The sequence below is a fragment of the Patagioenas fasciata genome, chromosome 3 (genome assembly GCF_037038585.1).
Source record: "Patagioenas fasciata isolate bPatFas1 chromosome 3, bPatFas1.hap1, whole genome shotgun sequence".
Taxonomy (NCBI): Eukaryota; Metazoa; Chordata; class Aves; order Columbiformes; family Columbidae; genus Patagioenas; species Patagioenas fasciata.
The window spans coordinates 78,149,315-78,167,205 of record NC_092522.1 but is presented as its reverse complement, the minus strand read 5'-3'; the positions used below and the strand labels follow the sequence as shown (position 1 = coordinate 78,167,205).

The 17,891-nt window shown below is 37.8% G+C and overlaps 1 protein-coding gene across 2 annotated transcripts in view; it reads right to left on the bottom strand.

The window, feature by feature from the left end:
* SESN1 (sestrin 1) overlaps positions 1-17,891 on the bottom strand; it is an 81,280-nt gene that overhangs the window by 62,540 nt on the left and 849 nt on the right. The window lies entirely within an intron of this gene.

The window sequence follows — 17,891 nt, the reverse complement described above, 5'->3', positions numbered from 1 at the left end:
AGCTACATGTCACAGACAAAGCAGGGACAAACTGGTCAATGAAAATACTACATTAGTAAGTTCTGTCACAATCATGATCTAAATGGACACCGAGTGTCTGAATTACCATTCAGATCATCTGTGGGAAGCTATCCAATGCATGCCCAGAGCTATAAGTAGTACAGCATTGCATATGAAAACTCCTCAAAGATATAAGCTGTGTAACTCTCAGTTGCATACTTATAGTAAGGGAGCTGAAACAATTTGAAGAGTATTTTCATCTGAATAAGATGCTATAAGCTCTAATACATTTCCCCCCCTTCTTTAATTAGAAATATTACCTATGTTCTGATGCATTAGAGCCTGGTAGAAAAGCTCTGGGGATGCATGGGGTCTGTTGGGTGATTGCTACAGGCAGGGTTGAACTAAGTGGAGCACCTGTCCAACTGGCAGAGTCTTTGCCATCAACTTATATAGCAGGAGAGAAGCTAAAATACAGCACAGCAGCCGCAAGTTCCACCAGTGCAGGGTCCCTTCTAGCATGCCTGAGCAAGTCCTTTGTAATAGACCACAGTCACAGAGCAAATAGTCTAGTTACTTCTACCAAAAGTGGACTCTTTCTTTATAATCGTGGACAATTAAAAATATTTAAGTAGATTCCTTCCAAAAGCCAGCCTAGACAATGCAGTAGTTTTACTCTGTTTACAGTAGGGAAAAAAAAAAACAGGCAGCAAAACAGCAACACCACCACATATGATTTTACTTTACAGGTAATACAGTTCAGCAGAAAAACTTATTTTCTAGAACAGCTTAAACACATTCATTAATAGGAGCTAAAAAGTCCCAAAACATTCAATATCAGCCATCTCCCCCCAACTAGAATCTGCTGATTTGTGATCTCTCCATATGCTGCCATATGCTAATTTAAAATTCTTCATTGGTAAGCTCATAACTAAAGAAGTTAATCACCTAAGTTCTCTGACAATTTAATTTTCCTCTCTTGCTAGATCCTTCAGAAAAAAAAAAACAGATTGATTATGGCAATCATCTTCTCCTAGCACCTATGCTAATATTTTCTGCTTAGATCAGGGAAAGTCTGGTTTTGTTTGTGTTATGGTTGGGGTTTGTGTTTGGTGGGTTTTTTGTTTGTTTCTTTGGGGGGTTTTGTTTGTTTGAGGGGTGTGTGTGTGTTTGGGTGTTCCCCCCCCATTTGTTTGGTTTTTAATATGTGGGAACAGGTCTCCTGTGTTTAGAAGAGGTGAATTTTTGCTGTATGTGTTCTTTCCCTTTTGTTTTTTAAAGATATTGATGCACAGTTTTGGTTAACACTACAAAGGTCAAATTTGGGAAGTTTCAGTTGAAGATAAACTCCTTATAAAATTGAGATAAAAATTGAGATACTAAAAATCAGGAATTAAAATAGAAATAGGCATGCAACTTGAATATAGTGGTGAGCATTCATAACTAATACATCAAGTCTTACGATGATCTGGTTCACCTGCTATAACAAACTTCTTAGTCATACATGCTTTCATATATAGGTAGTCAGTCAGTTACAATTATATCATGTTTAAAGAAAACTTGTAAGATATCATCACCAACAAAAAAAGCCCTAAAAATATGCCCCATGTCAAGAAGCCTTAATGTTACTATTCTGTAACCAGAAATAGCAGGAGACAATAAGTTAAGGACCAGGGTTTCGTTTTTCAAGAGTTTTAGCATAACAGATCTCAATTCACAATGATGTTACTTGGAACAAATAAAAACCTGGAAATAAAACATGAGACATGAAGTCTCCCCCAAGTGTTCCTTCAAATTCATTACATCTTTCTGTAGTGAGTACATCAGCTTCAGTTCATTTAGATCAACCACACATTAAAACAAGCCTGTGTAAGAAACAAAAGGATACGGATACTATCCAAAGAAAATGTTTTTGCTCCATTACAGCTAAGGATCTAAAAAACTGCTATTCCTGTCTCCAAGAAGCCTGGCAGAGCTGAACTATAGCAAGTTGTCATCTCAAGACTGCTATCAAACCCTTTCCATGTGGAATTCTGTGAAACGTGCTCAAGGGAGCAAGAGTTTGCTTAAGCTAATTTAACTGTAAGCATGGGCATGGACTCGATCTATTTACTGCTATGGTACCTGGCACACCTGGTAGCCCACAATCGGTGAGGCAGTTCGGTCCTGAAAACACTGCAGCTGCATTCAGATGACATTACATTTAACCCCTGAGGCCCTGCTAAGGGGACATCACCACACAAATGGAGATACTGTGCTTTAATATAATAATAAGGGACATAGAGATAGAAACCTTTCATCTGACTTAAAAGAAAAAAAAATGTTTTGTCCTCATGGTACAAGAAATTTTTACCTATTTCTGTAGCACAAAATAAATATTTTTTTTTCCCCTCTCCAAAAAGAAAGATCCCAGCAGCTGAACTTTAATCAAGCCATATAAACATGTACTGTATCCTGGTTTTCTTAAGTCAACACACTTAGAAGTGTTCTAAAAAATAAACAGGAGATAAATACCGAACATTATGATTGTCAAAACTATTACAGCATGTTTCAATCTTCCCCACAATCCTTATTCAGCTCACATCATTAATCTAAAACTGTATTACAACTACTTAGTTGGTTAAAGTCCTTCACCCCACCTCAGAGGGCCTTAGAAACCTGCTCACCGCTTTAATATCAATATTAATATTAATTATTAATATTAATATCTTTAATATCATCTCAAGGCATATCAGGGATAAGAGGGTCATTAGGGGCAGTCAGCATGGCTTTACCAAGGGTAAGTCATGCTTGACCAACCTCATAGCCTTTTATGAGAATGTAACAAGGTGGATGGATGATGGCAGAGCGGTGGATGTGGTCTACCTTGACTTCAGTAAAGCCTTTGACACAGTCCCTCACAGCATCCTCACAGCTAAATTGAGGAGGTGTGGTCTCGACAATAGAGTAGTGAGGTGGGTTGTAAACTGGCTTAAAGAGAGAAGCCAGAGAGTGGTGGTCAATGGTGCGGAGTCCAGTTGGAGGCCAGTATCTAGTGGAGTGCCTCAGGGGTCACTACTGGGGCCAGTATTATTCAATATATTCATTAACGATTTAGACGAGGGAATTGAGTGTACTATCAGCAAGTTTGCTGATGACACTAAGCTGGGAGGAGTGGCTGACACGCCAGAAGGCTGTGCTGCCATCCAGTGGGACCTGGACAGGCTGGAGAGTTGGACGGGGGATAACCTGATGGAATTTAACAAGGGAAAGTGTAGAGTCCTGCATCTGGGCAGGAACAACCCCAGGTTCTAGTATAGGTTGGGGAATGACCTATTAGAGAGCAGTGTAGGGGAAAGGGACCTGGGGGTCCTGGTGGACAACAGGATGACCATGAGCCAGCACTGTGCCCTTGTGGCTAGGAAGGCTAATGGCATCCTTGGGTGTATTACAAGGGGGGTGGTCAGTAGATCGAGAGAGGTCCTCCTTCCCTCTACTCCGCCCTGGTGAGACCCCATCTGGAATATTGTGTCCAGTTCTGGGCCCCTCAGTTCAAGAAGGACAGGGAACTGCTGGAGAGGGTCCAGCGTAGGGAGCACCTCCCTTATGAAGAAAGGCTGAGGGAGCTGGGGCTCTTTAGTTTGGAGAAGAGGAGACTGAGGGGTGACCTTATTAATGTTTATAAATATATAAAGGGTGAGTGCCACGAGGACAGAGTCAGGCTCTTCTCAGCAGCAAACAATGATAGGACAAGGGGCAATGGGATCAAGCTGGAACACAAGAGGTTCCACTTAAATTTGAGAAAGAATTTCTTCTCAGTGAGGGTGACAGAGCACTGGAACAGGCTGCCCAGGGAGGTTGTAGAGTCTCCTTCCCTGGAGACATTCAAAGCCCACCTGGACACATTCCTGTGCGACCTCACCTAGGCGTTCCTGCTCCAGCAGGGGGATTGGACTAGATGATCTTTTGAGGTCCCTTCCAATCCCAAACATACTGTGATACTGTGTGATACTGTGATAAAGCACTTTTGCACTAAGGCAAATGAATGTCACAGCAGCTGGACAAGTAATTTTTTCCTAACTTGAGGAAGTTTTAACACCTCAGGTACTTCAGTGTCGGTCCCTTAGGTAGGGTTAGGTCCCAGTTAGGTCTCTTACTTGAGATGAGGCAGACCAGGTTTCAAATTTCAGATCCCACTCATGCTTAAAGGGGATACTCATATGTCCAAGGAAAATGCTCTAAGATATTTACTGCTTTAGAGAAAAAACACGTAATTTCTACTGCTTGAGAAGATCTCCTTTGTCTGTTCAATTGCTCTCTCAAGTCACTGATCCAAGAGGAGCAAAGCACAGCTGGAATGTGAGACTTTCACACACATAGTTTTGGGCTATTCCAAGCCTATTTTTCCTTCTCGTCTCCACGGGACTTTCAGTTGTTACTGAGGAAGCCTTCCTCTGCAAGCACATTGTCAAAAGCAGTACATTTTCACTATAAGTTTTTATTTTGATATGCCAATTATCTCTGAAACAATTAAGCAAACACTGACATCCCAGCAAATTCTAAACTTCACTCTCTAAAAGCACACCAAAGAACTGTTGAAATACAGAGACAAGGGGGAAAAAGAAATCGATTCTTTATTAAATAATCTGCACCACATACTTCCTAGACTTATTTCCACTAAAAGAGAGAAATAAAAAAGATTGTTGTAAGATGTTTCCAGAGCTTTATAATTTTCTTTAATAATGACAGTATCCCCTTTAGGATACTCTCCTGCAGATAACGCTGGATTTCCAACTCAGAGCATACTCTGTGAAGAGTCATTATCATACCTAATTAAGTGAAGGAAAGCAACTGTCACAAGGATATAATAGCTGTTTCTTTTCCACGTTTGCTTATAATAATCAGATTGTTGCAGCAGAATATTATACAGCATGCTGGTTCATTTTTTAATTAATTCTAACCTTCAGAATTGTTAATAATTCCAATAACTTGTTAGAACAAGATTCCCCATGCCATCTCAAAGTCTCAAGATTCAATACTTCCCAAACAGAGCTCAATATTCAGAAGCACAAACTGCGTAACAGGTATCACTGATTTTGAAGATAAGGTAGTTTACAGATTCTATTATCCACATTAAGTCTGTCTTAATCTTTAAGAAATTGAGTGCTTGATTTCAGTGAGCATCAGAATCTACTGTTCCACCAGATAAAGGAATCGTGCCTCAAATGAAGCTATTAAATTTTATTATCCCAGGCTTCTGTTACTTACAGAAGGAGAAGATATTTCACATAATTTTATCCCTAGTAAAATCCCTCCATGCTATTTCAAAATTAAATAAATAATGCTTGGCTTAAGAATTTAGAGTTAGTTCTTTGTTAGACTGCCTGCCTCTTACCATTATATACCATAATATATATACTAAATCATAACTTGAAGCACATGCTCTTTCCAATATGATTTCCACTTATGTTTCTTCGAAGTTTTGGACAACAAAGAAACCGGATGCTTTTCACAAGTCCTGTCTAAATGGATTGTCTATTCTGTTATTTATAAACAAATTTTCAATTATTTTATAGAGGAAATATTTAAATATTAGTATTCATTTTTCTGCTGAAGTTATGAAAACACTCACATGATGATACAGATTTGTATGTTTGTTTCTGTTACAAAATCAAGAAGTTCTCTTTATAGCTGCCTAAACCAGCTATGTATAAAGAAAGAAACAACTGACTTTTTTGTTCAAGTACATAGTCTTTTTGAAAAATGATAGCGTACCTAGTTAGTGTCCTAACAGAACGGGCAGCAAATGAACTACTGTCACCACCAGCAAGTCACAGCAGATCTGACTCTGTTCCAAATTTGCCCAGCTCTAGACAGCAAGGTAGAGCAAAGAGCAAATGCTTGACCCCATATCGTTCCGTTAAGTTCAGCACTAGTGCAACCAAGGTGAGACTGTTACCTCCAGGGTGCTAACTCACAGCATCTTTACTTGGCAAATCTAGAAGATGTCTTGTAGTAACCCAGAAGAAAGAATATCTTTCTCTCTAGTCCATCCCTCCACAATAACAAGCTATTTAGCAAGTGCACTTCACCAAGTTTTAAGCCACTCCAGACGGTGCCAAGTATCAGCATGGCCAGACAGATTTCTGCTTTGGCTGCACTGCTACTGTATGAGAGACTGGGAGAACGCAGAGGAGGTCACGCTATCAGATCACCACTGTGGCATCTGACCCACTTGATCTCCCAAACAGGGCATCTTCCTGCCAACATCTGTGTGCAGAAATTTATTCTGAAATAAGAGATACAAAGTATTACTACTGCAGAATTTCCACATACAGACACACAATCTTCATCACACAGGACAGAATCGGGCAGGTTACATTAGCAAAGGATGACCTGGGGTAAGTTTGCACCAAAGGCGTATCTTCAGCACAAAGTAGATGGCTTTCACTGGAACATGCTGCTTTGGCCATCCCACGCCAGCATCCCTGGATAAAGTGCAAAACATGGTTACTACTGCCAACTGAAACAGGCTAGTACAAACTAGGGTTAATGTGGGCTGGCACTGAAAAGTTGTTTGTCATTGATGGATTTATAGCATTAGTCTGGTTTATCAGTAAGCACTGAGGCATCTAGGTAACCAGCTAGGTCCCAAACAGTCCCCAGATAGCACACCATTTAGTCCTGAAACTGAGATGTTACAAGTGTTTGGGGAACATCTACCTTTTCCCCCTTTATTTCACAGAAAGCTTCTCAGGTTGTATAATAAGCATTTACAAGGACTCTCAGAAATTTCTGATGAGCTGAACTGAGATGAGCTGTCAGAACCAACATAAAAAAGTTCCAGTCTTATTTCTGGGGTGTGAACACCAGACAGTCCACTTCAAAGGCTCATTTTGTCCAAATTCTTCCTCCATAGTCAAGCGAGTCTACGGTTAATTTTTCATTTACAGTTTATTAAGCTTTCCAAGGGGAAAAAAGAAGGTATTTTTTATAAGTATTTTGCCTTAATGCCATTTCTGTTTACTTAAATAACACTGTTATTGATGTACACATGTCACTACAAATCTGTTTGGAAGTCTATCAATATTTAAAATTAAAAGCAGCCATATTTTCCACTGCCCTTAGCAGTAATGATTTGCACCCTGTGTTCAGAGCGTATGAAGACTCTGCTTCTTCCAAGCCTCTTTTAACCAGTGTGAGCAAACATACCAGCTAACTCCAAAAAGTATAACACACAAAACAGTCTATGCCTCAGTATCAGGTATTCACTTAACGCATAAGCTATAAAGAGTTAACTACTACCTTCAGAATCTAAAATTTCAATGTATTTTACATTGCACAATACAAAAGTATCTTCTGCATTAAAAAAAAAAAATACAGCTTTCATTCCTAGTGAAACCTTACCCAAAAACTTGAATCCTTTAACAGAGAGACCTGACACCAAGTAATGAAGGAAAGAGAAGCAACCTTTGACCTTCCCAATGTACACCTCTTCTTCCGACAGATGCCAGACAACGTCAGCCAAAGAGAGTTGTCATGTTCTGCACATTTGAAAAACTAGAAGGCTAGAAGCCAAACGCCTTCTAAAAACCAGACAAAAGTATTTCCCTTTGGCTTCTTTTCCTGTGTCCTGGAATACAACAGTAGCAACAAAACCATCAGATTTAAGCTTCACTTATAGAGCACTATTTGCACATTAATTTCTAGGAAAATACATTGAACTGTTATAAACATACCTGTTTAAAAAAAACAAACAGTAAGCTAAGTTAAGTTACAATGCTTCCAAAACTTTTCTGTAACACAAGTGGGAAGGACATAATGGACACCTATGAAGTTAAGGCAAATACTGAAAGCAATCTTGTCATGATAAAGACTTATCTTCATAAACTGGTGAGCTCCAGAAAATGTTAAGTGCATGGCAGCTGCCAGTTTTTATTGCTGTGAAACAGACATAGCTTTGCAGTCAGCATTGATTAGAAATTCAGAGAAATAGAAAGTTTAAGAAAAGCTTTTTCCTCTCTTCAGTCCTTCTTCTACATGGAAATCAGTGCAAATCAAGATTAGAACTAAAATTTAAATAAATGGAAAAATCCAAACAAACAGTTTAATCTTAGTGGAATGTTCTGTTGGCAAACAGGCTGCATTTTAAAGCTAAGAGTTTTGTTGCACCAAAACACGAAAAACAGTGGAGGCTCAGCAACAAGCTGCAATGGAAAAAAATCTTTCAGAAAAGAGGTTCCCCTCCTCTTTCAAATTTAAAAAAAAAAAAAAAAGGCACACAGGAAAGGCTTTGGAGCTTTAAGTAAGTTTCCATTTTCAAGTTTGTTCCTCCTTTGAACAAATATGTTATTTCACATTTACACTCTATGAGTTAAGGAATCCTTAACATTAGTTCTTCCAAGCTAGGTATTCTAGTTTAAAAACAATTCAATAGCAAGAATATCCCAGGGAGGAAAATTTAACTAAGAGGTTGTTACACCTTCAGTCTCAAAACTCAAGCTCACAAAACCAGTCAGATAGGTAGGCAAAGGACTTGCCAGGAAAGACCTGCGACTGAGATAATCACATTGCTGACTCCAGGAAGCATAGAAAGTGAGAGAAAGTTACAATTTCTATTTAATTTACAGTCAAAACCAACCATGTTTTCAGAAGCACTGTGCTTTCCTTTAGCACAATGCCTGGATTGATAGTAAGTTCTTGTAGTTACACAGAAAGAAGACTTATATCCAATTACATAAATAGTAGTGTGCATTCTAACATCACTTCTATTTTTAAAATACCATCCTAATGTATTTTGGGGTTATATTTATGCACTAGTGAACAACACCCGGTGATACGTTTGACCCAAAATGACTTAAAAGAACAAGTTTGATTTCTACATAAAGCCATAAAGCTGGAGTCTGGAAAACAGTTAATTGTTTACTAGGTATAAACAGAACTAAACCAGTTCACCTTCCCAACCCAACTTTTGGCAGCAATTTAGCCTAAGCTTTCCAGAAAAAAAAAAAAAAAGGGAAAAAAAAAGTCAAAGTCATTGGAAACATCAAGAAAGTGGTAAACAAGAGAAAAACCACAACTTAACTTTTTGGATTTAATTCATGTATGCAGGTCCAAGTGAAGATTTCCATGTTTCACTCAATTTCTGGAGAGAGAGCTGAGCCTTTTTTTTTTTCTCCCCCTTAAACTGTAAACAACTTACTGGAATAGAAAACCATACTGACAGCAAACCATATTTTTGGAAATTTAAACATTCAGTATCCACAGGAAAATATACTCAAGCTTTCAAAACTATCTTCTGTCTTACAATGGTATATTCAGTACTTTTCCACTATGTTTGTTTTAAAAGGAGAAACTGTGACCTGAAGAAAAAGTCAGGAGTAAGATGACAAAACAGCAAGTGCTCACTTTGCACTTGTCACAGTGAGACAATGTAATTTTGTTTTAAACAACGTATTTGGTCAAGCTAATGGAAGAGATATTATTTTACATAACCTAGGAGTCAATACATTTTTTTTACTTAATACTTTGCATATCATATACTAATTTCTAAGCCTTTCCAAATTCTTAGTGCTTTTCACTTTGATTGAACTTTTCCTCAAGATACCTAAAATTTATTCGCATTGCATACCAGCCCCCCAAAATGTAGACAGTTATTTACATATCAAATGGACAAAACAAATTATAAGTTTGTTGTTGTGGTGGGTTTTGATTTTTTTTTGTTGAAGTAGAAATAACGTGGCTTTTTGGCAACTTAAAGCAGAGCAGAACTTCTAGAAAAATCAGTGCAGTGAGGGGAAGGATCACTGCCACCCATACACCATCATATCGGAGCGACAAAAATAATTTAAGATAAAGGACTAAGCTGACACTAGAATACATAAGTGTAGACTGGAAAGGATCATAACCAGCTATGAGATTAAAAGAACAGCAAATTTCTAGAATTACCTCTCAAAAGAAGCATAAAAAAATCTAAAACAGAGCTTGTGTGACTTAGCAACTGCTAGATCAGGAGAACAGATGCCATTATTTACAAAATGCATTCAAGCTGAAGCATTTTCGGTTTCTACAGATCTCCAGATATTAGCTCCTATGAAAAAAATCAGGAAACAAACCTTTTTTATGTAAGCCACCAATGCACACCCTATATTTGCGTAACTCGTTAGTATATAATAAGAGATGAGGAAAGGTTTGTGTTCGATTTCTTCAGTTTAAAACATTTCAATGCAGTCAAAAAATAAAAATAAAAATCAACCAAGCTAATATTATCAAATGTGTTCTTCAACCTTCACTTCTTGTGAAAATAAAAATTTTAGTTAGAATGTCCTGAAAATCAATTCAGCAGAATCACATAAACCCGAAAATGTACAGATCAAGTTATCCCAAACAATTATAAGTTGACTATGCAAAGCTCATTTCCATACAAGAAGAATGGCATACAGCTAGTATGGAAAATTATTGAAAGACTCCAAACACAGAAACAGCATTAGAAGTGACCCCAGATATCGCACTCTATATTACTTTGGAAACCTCCACTGTTTTCAGGCAAGTCTTTATTCCAACCCAAGACATTTCTCAGGGTCAGACAATTCTGCAGTTGACAAGCTCAACAAAAGAAGATTTCCTTTCTTCTCTCTCAACAGACTGAAGCCTTCAGAAAGGAGGCAAGTAGGCTGAAGGAGGGAGGAGTCTGACAAGGCAATCTAAGGACTATGGACCATTTAAGTTTTTCAAAAAAATATGTTCACACCCTTGCTCAGAACATTCCCTGACATGTCAAGATTAAGTCTTTTCCCTTAACTTCTCCAGGCAGCCTCACCACATAAGTGATACAGGCCCATCATCAGCACATGTTTACAATAAATACTGCAGAGGTACAGTTTGTTTTGTAGGCTAGCAGAAGCTGTTAGTAAGACTAATCATTTAAGTGCATCATTTCATTACTTCAGTATCACTCCCAATATTAAGAGCAAGAATATCTGAACACCACACAAAAAAAAAAAAAAAAAACAAAAAACCAAAACACCAAACAAACAAACAAACCCTAAGAGACAACTGTTTTCTAAACTAGCAATCTGGCAGAGTGGCATGTGGCTTTTGAAGGGAGCAACCTACAATACATAATTAAACCCATTCCACTTAATGGCTAGAAGAGACAAGAACATACTTTTGCTCTGAAGAGAGCTCACAAAAAAGGATGTTTTCATTCACTTTACATAAGAGTACTATGGGAAACAGAAACCGATTTGGTTATTGGCATTGTGCAAGGAGACTAGTCAGCTTCCAGATGGACCAGATTCACCACCACCAGTGAGGATACTATATTTAAATTCGTAGGCTTGAACAGACTATACATTTCAACTGAGACACCTTTCCACGGTGACTAACCAACAGCAAGCATCACGGGGGAACATCACTATCATGCAGCAGGACACAGTCAAATTAACTCTGACCAGAGGGGAAAAAAAAAAAAATTAAAAAAAAATTCCCACAACCTAACAGATCTGCCTAGCTACAGATTTCAAAGTTCACTAAAGAAAGTTTTTTCTGTTGTGCAGGAGGGCAAAAAAGACAGAAGAAAAAGTTATGAAGTAATTTATCAAAGATTACCCCAAAAGCAGATTAAGGATTTGCAAAATTAACCAATCTCCTGTAATACTAGAGTCATCAGGATAAACCGTTTGAGAGCAAGGAGCATATTTGAGCTTCACTCTTGCTACTCTTAACAAGCATGCACTGTAGAGCTCAGACATGGTACATAAACAAAGCAAAGAGATAATGAACGCTGTCGTGAGAAAAATCTAGTAATGAGACTGAAAAGTAACACCTATTTTATCCCTTATGGGCATACACAGGGGAACTTCTCCCTCCTCTCCTGGCAGAGGCTTTATATGTCCCACACATTGTGGTGGAGGAAGAGGACATGGTGCCTGCTCTGGCTGTAACTAGAAGTCTTCCCATCTTTTCTGGATCCTCATTTAATTTAAATCAATACATGTATTTTGCCGGGATTTGGAAAGGTAAGGGTATTCCGTTACATGTCCCCTGACAAACAAGCATAAGTTACAGGCAGCACCCAAAGGTTGTAATACAAGAGGACACATACTACATTTGGCTGCTGACATGACCAACCTCTCATTATGTGCCATAAAGCCCTCTGTGCAAACTATGGGATTCTGTCAAATTTCTTCCCTAGAGCAGTAGGCCTAAGAAAGCAAGGAGGTTACTTCAAGTCATCCCAAGCCCACCTGCTGCTTTTCAGTGAAGAGACAAAGGTTCCAGACCACAAGTTCCAGTGCTACGTATCTGGTACATATGGTCTTGGAGATCAAAGGGAGAGCACTTGGAGGGTGCGTCCAACCAAGCAGTTACCAAAATAAACCACAGAAAAAGAGGCTGGAAGGAAAACTCATCCAGTTAGCAACATCCTGCCTTTCCCAAGGAGAGATCAAATAAGCATATCATTCCTAACATGACTGGATAGCCTATGTCATTGCTTTACTATCCTAATCCTTGAAATTTTCCCCCAAATGTCCAACAGAAGTTTTGCTGGAATTTAGATCATTCATTCTAGCTCATGTTTCCTTCCTCTTTGCAGCAGTCTTTTAATCTCCTTCATCCCCTGTGTATTTGGGAACATATTGTCTCAGCCTCCTTTTTAGCTGACCGTACCATCACCAATTTCTTCAAACATTCATCACCAAAAAAAAGGAAAAGTCAGAGGTCTGGAAGATATGATAAATCTCCAGTTAACTATTAACATAATCTTAAATTCTATGGCTGCTCTCCAGTATTCTTACTCTCCCTCCCAGTTTGTAATCTGCAATTCAACAAGCACAAACCCTTGCTAATCAAGATTGTGCTGGACAGGACCTTGTAAAATCTGTGCAGAGTACTTGCTTCCTGACCTTGCTTGCCTTTTGGGGCTGGTTTTCCAGCTAGTTTTACTCACTGCACAGTAGTTTCTAGATCATAATTCTAGCTTATTAATGAGAATATCATGTGAATATTGAGGACTCCAGTATTTCAACACACTAATATTACAGCATCTCTTTGCACCACAGGGCTTGTTACTCCATCATAGAAGAATGAATGCTGGATTTATAATAATTTATCCTGGATAAGTCTGGTTTGGCTATTGCTCAACTTCTTTTTCTAGGCACTAAAAATCTGTTTTGGCACTGCTCCAGTATTTTTTTCTTCGAGCTGAAGTTAAAATCTACCAGTTTCCCCTTCATCCCATCCCACCTATACTGAAGAGGTACGCACCAGTATTCTTGTTTTATTCTACTATTTCCTCCGCTATCAGGTCAGAGATTGCTTCGGCTAATTGGTTTTTTAAGCACTTCAGGATTCATTTCATCAGGTCCTACCAGATTGAAAATCTATTGCTTATCCAAGCAACCTACAGTTTCCCCCACCTAGTTTAGGCCAAGTACTACTTACACTTTTATCATGGCTATTAACTACACTGGCTGGATTAACCGTTTCAGAGAACGTTTCAATTACCTCAGCTTTATCTGTTAATCCATTAATCTGTGTGTCTTCTGTTTCTTTCTTCCAATATCCCTTTTAGCTATGCCTCTTTATGTATTTGTTGGTTCCAGTTTTGTTCATGTATCTTCATGCACCTCATGTGCATCTTCAGCAAAACAGTTTCCTATTTTCTCTGTGTTTCCTGTTGTTTACATCAGTGAAGACATCAACAGGGAACAAAGTTATTTTTTCATTATTAATTTTCTTCTTCAATGAGATGTTTGGTACTGTGACTCTACTTCACAAAGAGGATGAGACCAGTTTCTTTCTTCCTTCTATTTATCCCCCAGTCCAGCTTTACATGCCAAATTCTAAGCTTTTTGACAACTCTGGGTTTTATTCTGGTTTCCTGCCATCTTTTATCCTATGTAGGCTAACATCTTAGGACAAGGGGTAATGGGTACAAACTGGAACACAAAAGGTTCCACTTAAATTTGAGAAGAAACTTCTTCTCAGTGAGGGTGACAGAGCACTGGAACAGGCTGCCCAGGGAGGTTGTGGAGTCTCCTACTCTGGAGGCATTCAAGACCTGCCTGGATGCCTTCCTGTGTAACCTCATCTAGATGTTCCTGCTCCCGCAGGGGGATTAGACTAGATGAATTTTTGAGGTCCCTTCCAATCCCTAACATTCTGTGATTCTGTGATCTTGTGGTTATACCTAGAGAACCTGCCTCCCATCTATGCCTGTGCTGTTTATCTAAATGGCTATTTTTATAAATATACATACCTCAGCAGAGCAGTATGTTCTGCTCAGTCTTTACCTAGCAAATCTCATACTTTCAACAATTCTTCTCCAAGTACTGATGTACACCTTGTATTTGCATTGCAGTCACATACATCTAATTGATCTGATAGAAGCCAGGCAGAATACTTTTAATGATCAGATGTTAAGACCTTCCATTGCTTTTAATTCCCCACATATTTGTGTTAGCTGCAGACATACAGCATACTGGTTGGGATGACCTGCTATTCTGCAAGGTTATATGCAATGTGCTCTAAATATGTGCAAAATACTGCATATGCAAGAAGTCAACAAAAAGCTATGATATATTTGGAGTTTTATCTCAAAAAACACTCATCAAATACTTTCGTATGCAGATATTCGAACTCTTGTCACTTGGTTAAAGCATTAAAATTGAAATATCTAAAATATATATATTTGGTCAAAGTGACTTTAAAGACCTTGCTTTTATTAAAAAGGAAGTCTAAATTAGAAAAAAAAAAGGATGCTTGTTTGCTGATACTGTCTTTGTAATAATTCTTGCAAAAATAACTTGTCTAATCTAAATAAGAAATTAGATATATTCTCTTAGGCTAAAAATATATGCTATTATATACACATGTATATACATGTACACATCCTCAATACAAGTCAAATTAACAGGAATTTATAATATGTTAAGCAATAATTAATTTTTATAGATTGCACACAGGCAATACTATTTTTTAACAGTAGTATTAATAATACCATTTATTAATATTTACTAATAGCAAAGAAGAAAGTTGCACACTTAGGATTCTACCATATTTCAGAGGAATTTTTTCTCCAGGAAAAAAAAAAAAAGAAAAAAGAAAAAAAGAGACCATGACAAAGGCAGGCTCAGAGGGATGCCATGCTGATACAGGCTGCTGCCAAGCCTGCAGCTCACCAGCTTATGCCAGCCATATAACACATTCTACCAACTTGCTCCTGACACAAAGCTGCAAAGAAACCAGCAGCATAGTTGCTTATGCTTAAATATTTGTCGATTACTCCAACTGGCAAGAGGGCACTAGCCCCACAATTAGCTACCAGACCACATGGAAAATTCAAATCTTTGCTTTCCTCACTGACCTATCATGGATGGAGGGCAGAAAGATAAAGAAAGCACATTTTCCAATTCTCTGTTTCACGTGCAAGGAGAAAGAAAAAAAAAAAAAACCACCACCAACAAAAAAAAAAAAACACAAAAAACCAAAAACCAAAAAAAAAAAAACCAAAAAAAAACAAAACAAAACAAAACAAAACAAAACAAAAAAAAAAAAAAAACAAACACAAAAAACAAAAAAAAAATCAGTCCAGGCTCAGACTGCTGGTCTGAGCTGGACCATCCCACAGGAGAGAAGAGGAGGGCAGCATGAGTTCCCAGGAGAACTTTTGGGTTTTGCCTCCTCCTGCCCTGGGCTCTATGTCCTTTAATAACTTGGCAGAGAATAAGGTTTAGAAAGCATAATGGGACATATTACTGTTCACTTAAAGAAACACAGTTTCATGTCTTAAAACAGAGAGATAATGTAATATTAATACAAGCAAGTCCTTTAAGTACAGATGGTGTTCTGAATGCGATTCCACATTTTTACAATGTTACTAAGCTATTTACCTTTAGAATCATTGCTGAAAGCTACAAGTTCTATGGGATAATTATATTTAATTTAATAGTTTGCTTTATCTGCCATCTTCATGGCAGAGATTTAAATAAAATTCCTCTTGGCCATGAAATCAACAGAAAACCATTTCACGCCTGACGAAAGTCTGCAGCATTAAAAATTGAATACTTGGATTGCATTATTTCTTCCACAAATGCAAATCCAAAGATTACAACAAAAATTTTCATTCATGAGGACAGTCATAAGAACTAAGACTTACTACTCTATATTCATACAATATAGAATACTTCTCTCTTAGATCAACTCCCTAAGAAGACAAGTTACAAAAGATTTTCTTAAAGTAATGTATTTGATTTTATTAAGCTTAACTTGTTCTTAAACCTTTACTGCAGCTTGTGTGTATACAATTGGTTTCATATCTGTTATAACTTTCATATCTATTATTATTAATCAAGACAGCTACAACCATGGGATCTGAACTTGCTGTATCAAGATGGACTTATTTTCTTCTAGAACTTTTTGGCCTATTTAAAGAAGCTAGCAGCAAAGTTTCTAAATGAGACTAACAGTCGAACTTCATATATAAAAACCTAAAAGAAAGACTTAAGATCATACATTCTGACTTCCTCCAAGACTTAGTTGGGAGATCACCACCTGTTTGGCCTTTGAACAGGCTCTGGTAACTTGTGCCTGATAAAAGCCAGTCCTCCTGTAGCAGTCTGTTCCAGTGACTCATCATTGTCACTGGCAACGGGCTCACTTCTCATATGAATCTTTAACAAGGAAGATGCTGATGCAAAGGTGCCAGATTAAGTTTTCAACTTAATATTCAAGTTGGTTTATTTGTTTGTTTCATTGGCTTGGGTTTTTAAAGAAAAGCATTATAGCTGTCAAGCCTGTCAGATAGTCTGTATGTTGTATTTATAACTTTTACTGGCAAAATCTGCTTTGAGAAAAACATCCCATACAGCCCAAACTGTATAAATTACACTATACTGTATTTAGTATATTGCAAACTATTGAGAAGCCTCTCTCAGATTCAGTAATCCAAACCCACAATTTCTCTGAACCAGTTTGAAGCAGGACAGAGTAAAAATGGAACTAGAAACAAGTTCCTTTAAAATACATACATATACTTTCATATAGTATCAAATTTTTTACATTTTTATATATTTTATAAAGATATATATATATATTTCCCTGGATTCCCCTGTACTAAACCTGTTAATGTTCAGGGAGAAAAAGCACAATAGTAGGAATCAGGCCGCTAACTCCAAACACAGCTCTACGTATTCACTTGTGATTAAAAGAAATACCTTAATTTCCTTTTCCTACTCTACAGAAAGTATTTTTAGCAGTGTTGCTAGACCCGTTGATACAAGCCCGGCATCAGAATTTCAAGACCTGTCCAAAAACTTGAGGTGAGCTAGAGAATTGCAATGCGAGTAACTATAATTAGACCCGAACAGTGGAAGAGTACAAAGTAACATTTATTTTTGTTAGCATAAAAGGTCAGTAAATGTAATCCTCTCTTGGCTAGGCGGCCTATGAGCCAGAGAAAAATAGCTTGGATTTTACTGATTCCAGCTGAGAAACTATTTATCAAGAAACAACAAAATGGGAATTTTGACAGGCTCTGCTTTAATAGTCTTGAAGCTCATATAGCTTTTTAAACGTAAAAAACTTCCCATAGCGATTTATAGTTTTAATTGGCAGCCCTGAATGTTTATACCCGAATCTTTCCTGCTTTTGTGTTAAAGACAACTGCTAATATCGCCGCACTGGTCAGTCATACAGACCAAAATTAGAGCATTTAAAGCTAACATTTTAGCACTTCTTTCGGGATATCCCCAACGACCAGCTACTTTCCACCCATTCATCGCTAAATCCTCTCCGCCGGATCGCGCTCCAAAACTTGACGCTTGCCTTTTACTAACGCTTTTCCAAATAATTGTCCGCGAGGATGCGGGGAGCATTTCGCATTTATTACTGCACGAATAAATCCGAGC